General features: G+C 30.7%; 1 pseudogene; it reads left to right on the top strand.

Moving 5' to 3' along the window:
- The first annotated feature begins 630 nt into the window (after positions 1-630).
- Positions 631-4,061, top strand: LOC149530396 (GDSL esterase/lipase 7-like; annotated as a pseudogene).
- Positions 4,062-5,219: the final 1,158 nt, after the last annotated feature.

A 5,219-nucleotide genomic window follows, 5' to 3' on the forward strand; every position in this document is an offset into this window, starting at 1 on the left:
CTAACTATATCATTACCATATTTACCTTTAACACTTTCTATAGTAAATAAATTACATACTTATGTAAAAAATGAGTCTTATGTTGTATATATTAACAAAGATCTATACATTCTTTTGACTTACATTAATTAACATGGAAAATAAATCTTTTAAAATTAGAGCACTATTTAAAACAAAGTTTGTACAGCACCCAAAATTTATCATTTATTATAAACATTCATTAATTAAAAATTTAAATACAATGAATATAACATTTTTAGTTGGAACAATTTGGGTGCCGCATAGTCAATGCTCTATTTTGATATCCTAAAAAATTGAGTTTAGTTACAGTAATAAAAATAAGCATTAACTATGCATTAATTCACTGAGACAAGCTAACAGTGAATTTGTTTTATTGTCCAGTCATGCAGTGTATGAGAATAGAATAGACTAGAATCAATGGTGCAATAAATTCATGCCCAATTTGCATTGAAGACAAGTTATAATAAAAATAAATGTATTTCAATACGCCTGCTAATGCCATTCAATGACAAGGCAATCCCATTGGTGGTAACCTGAATAATTTGCTGCATGTGGTGCCCATTCAAATGAAATCTTTGCATTAAACATATTACAGAATCAAATTGACAGATGTTCAGTCAGCTTACCTTTTCAGGAGATAAATTGGAATACAATCTCAGTTCCTCCTGCATTGCATTGTTTTGGGTTGCAAAATGGAGTTGGACAAGTGTTTAAGAAGTCTTTGGGTGCTTATTGTTTTCATTATTTGGGCTTTCTTGTTATCTTTTAACATAGTGAGGTCTCAACCAGAAGAAGGAAAAGTGCCTGCACTCTTTATTTTTGGGGATTCACTGAGTGATGATGGGAACAACAACTATCTTTCTTCTTTGGCCAGATCAAACTTCCCTCCGTATGGGATTGATTTTCCCTTTGGACCCACTGGAAGGTTTTGCAATGGACGTACTGTGGTAGATTATATAGGTCTACTCTCTCTTCTACTTCTCATATTAAAGATGTCTTTATTTCTTAATGGTTTATTGATGAGTAAATGAATGCATGCAGGGCAGTTTCTTGGATTGCCATTTGTGCCAGCATATTTGGCTCCAACAACAAGAGGGAAAAAGGTTATGAATGGAGTTAACTATGCTTCAGCAGCTGGTGGGATTTTGGATGATACTGGTAGAAACTACGTAAGTGATATATAGAACATAGATGGGTAGTTTAATTGATCTATGTTCCCTTCTCTTGTTATATATTTTTGACATAATGGATTTAGTTTTTTTTTTTGTGTACTGTGAGGGCAACGGACCTCTTAAACATCACATACTAAGTAGAAAATTAAGCTTGGAAAAAATAAGTCAATTTCGACTATTTAACACTTGTTGAAATGAAGCTTAGTGTATGATGTTTAAGCCGTCCCAATAAAGACTGGTCTAATTCTGTGAAACAATGTACCTTCAAAAATGTGTTAGGAAAACTTATCTGATTATTAAATTGTTTTATTTGTTGAGGTTTATTCTTAGATTTTGAATTGTATAGATGAGTTATATTTATATTAATTTAAATAAATTAATTTTGTATAATCACTTTCAAAAATCAATATCTAGAATGTATTGTTTAAGTCAAAATTTTGTTATCTTCTTATGAGGAAGCATTTGAAATTACAGTCAAAGAGCTGGAAGAGAAGTGCTAGTGGCTGGTAATTTTTCATATGTATGTGTATCTATTAGAGATAATAGATGATAACTTTATTAATATTTGGTTTTTTTCAAAGTTTTAAATAATTTATTGAATTTCTAACTTAGTGAATTCAATTTATTTTTGTGTCTTAAAAGTTAAATAAGGATAAAGACTGGTCTAATTTTATGAAACAGTACATCTATAAAATTACCAACTATTTTGAAAAGATGCCTAGCAGTTTTAAGTAGAATGATGATAATTTGGAAAGCAAAATTTTTCATTCAATTTGAATATATGTATTGCCATATGAAAATGCTCCTGTTTTTTAAAGTACACTCTAAATTTTGGCTTCTTTATATAGCTTGCCTGAAATTGCACAACTGACCAGCTTTACTAGAGAAACTAGTGTGATTTAGATGATTCGCCTAAGAAATCAAAGTTTAGAACTATTTGAAAAAATAATTTTGAATTGATCAAAAGCATTTGAAAAATATAGGTTGTATTTAATAGTAATCAAAGCATTGTCTTTAAAAAGATATCATATGACAAGGCCTGGTGCTATACGATCATTCATAAACATCACACACTAATGAAGAAATTAAGCTTGGAAAAATAAGTCAACTTTTACTATTTAGCACTTTTAACTTAGGAATCAAGTCTTAGTGTGTGATGTTAAGGACGTCCACTCAAAACTACATTAGTATGAGGGAACATTTGAGACACAGCCACAGATTTATAGGACTATTAATTCTCCATGTATATATGTAGATAAGTATTTTATTTTATTTTTATGTAAGAATTTATACAAATCTATTTGATTTCTAATAACATCATCGACAATATTTAAACTTTATCAACAGATTAAAGACCTATTAACCAGATCACAATTCTACAATAATTTTTAAATGAAATTGTATTTCACATTCAGTGCTAAAGAAAACTGTACCACTGATCATATTACTTGAAGCAAAATCCCAACAGTCTGTTTCTTTCTACGTAAGTAAATAATGTCTTATGTTTTTGGCACAGGGCGGTCGAATATCGTTCAATGGACAAATAAGTAACTTTCAGAATACGTTACAGGTGGTGAATAGACGGCTGAGAAGTCCAAAAGCAGTCTCCCAATTTCTATCAAAATCCATATTCGCTCTCGGTCTTGGAAGCAACGATTACGTCAATAATTACTTATTGCCACAGTTTTTTGCAACAAGCAGGCAGTATTCACCACAAGCTTTTGCTGACCTTTTACTCTCTCAATACTCTAAACAGCTGCAGGTAATATCCAACATTAATGCTTCACCGTCTTTCCTCCTTTATTTTCATAAAATATTGTTACTTTGTAGATGGATAGAATTGTCAATTTGGTATTGAAAAGGTGGCAGAAAATCATCTATTATTATTCTAGTTTGATGGACACAGCTATCCTCCTTACAAACTGTACAGTTGACCAATTTTCAAGAAACCTAAAACATCATGAATTTTTCCCCGAAAATTTTAGCATTTGATCTTCATGATCTGCATAGTTTGTAATCGAAAACAATAAAAAATTTAGATATCTGAAAAAAAAGTTTGACTTTGTTTTGTCTTTAGCACATTTTGTGTGCAGATTAGCCTTTCATATTGTTTGTGGACTAGAATTTCATTACTGATTCATTACTTATTTTCCTCTAATTTCAGTAGTAAAAGAATTTGAACCTTACTAAAAATCTTCTCAAAATCTTAGAATGTGATTTTTAAGCTATCTGACTCTTTTTTATTATATGAATTATTCTTATATGAAACCCTAACCAAACTAAACTATTTGTTGTATGTTAATGCAGTCTCTATATAACTTAGGAGCAAGGAAGTTTGTAGTGTCTACAGTGGGTCCTCTTGGTTGCATTCCTCAGCAGTTAGCCATGACAAACTCAAATGGGCATTGCGTTGACAGTGTGAATAAGCTGATTGAGCCTTTCAATGATGGTCTTCTCACTCTGATCAATCAGCTAAACAATAACCTCACTGGCTCTCACTTTGTCTACCAAAACACCTACTCAGCTGTTCTGGACATGATTAGTAACCCCTCTAAATATGGTACCATTATGCCCACTTGAATTTGTACTAAATCTAGCTATAATGATGACATGAATAGATGGTATTAAATGAATGCATTGTGTGGTGCAGGTTTTAGGGTAGTGAACCAGGGTTGCTGTGGAGTAGGAAGGTTCAATGCACAAATAACATGCATCCTCTTCATTCAGCCGTGTCCAGACAGAAACCAATACGTGTTCTGGGATGCCTTTCATCCCACTGAAGCTGTCAACTTGATATTGGCCAACAGAGCTTTTAATGGAGGCCCCCTGGATGTTTATCCCATCAATTTGACCACACTCATGCAATGAATGCATGGATAAATTGGTGATTTTAATGACATCTATTAGACTCAACAGTCTGAGAGATCAAGTAATAACAGCTTCAAATGCCTTCATATTGTTTTCATGTTGTCTATTATAGATCTTGACTAAAAATAGCTTGATAACTTAAATTTTAAACAAAAAGACTTTTATTATATATTACATACTACCATTTATTCGTACGACTGTTCAATTATATCTTTTAATTTATTAATTGGAAGAAAACTATTTAGTTTAGTTGTCCATGTTCAAAGTTTTAAGTCTTACGATATATAGAATTTGTTAAAGAGCCAGGAATACATGAGTGGTTTATGCAAAGTCTTAAGAATTATAGAGGTGCAACAAAAGATAGAATTATAGAAATTAAGTAATATCAAGGGCAGACAATCAGATAAGATAATAACTAAAAATCTTCTATTTGTAAACTTTTAAAAAAACAAGAGTTCTATTGGAACATGAGTTTTGAAAGAGTGTTAAGCAGATTTTGAAAGAAAATCAATTATCAGATGTTGACCCTGAATTTTAACCTTTTATCAAAGATTTCAAGCCAATAGCAACTTTCATGGATTTGTTAATGATCATGAACTTTGAAGAAACTCGAAACTCTATAGATGAGCTCCCTTATAGAGGTAAAACTTTTAATTTACTTGTTTTCAATCATAAATGTCTTGTACATAAGGCAAGAACCTACAACACAAAGGTAAATTGTGAGCCTCTTATCGAAGAGGTCTTGGGCTCAAATCTACTTGCAATCATGCTTAATAAATAATAATAATATTTAAAAATTTAGTATTTCATAAATATTAATACATTAATAAAAAGATTATTTTCTTGTATGTGACTTAGTTTATTAGTGAAATTAGTGAAATTATTTAACTTACAAAATGACATAAGTGCTAAGTCTCACTTTATTCAATTTAACTGAATAATTTCTAGTAATAATATTATGCATATATTTTATTTTTATTTACTTAAACTAGCACTCTAGCCGATATCGATTATTAGTGTCAGATGTCAATTATTAGTGTCAATCATATAATTATATGCAATTAATTATCATTTTGCATAAATGTCACGCAATAATTATAAATGACAACCTTTATGTGTCAACTGACTTTCTAGTTTAAGGAGTAGTTAGAATACATT

Source organism: Cupressus sempervirens, chromosome 11, assembly GCF_028749045.1.
Source record: "Cupressus sempervirens isolate cs-2001-9-10 chromosome 11, ASM2874904v1, whole genome shotgun sequence".
Lineage (NCBI taxonomy): Eukaryota > Viridiplantae > Streptophyta > Pinopsida > Cupressales > Cupressaceae > Cupressus > Cupressus sempervirens.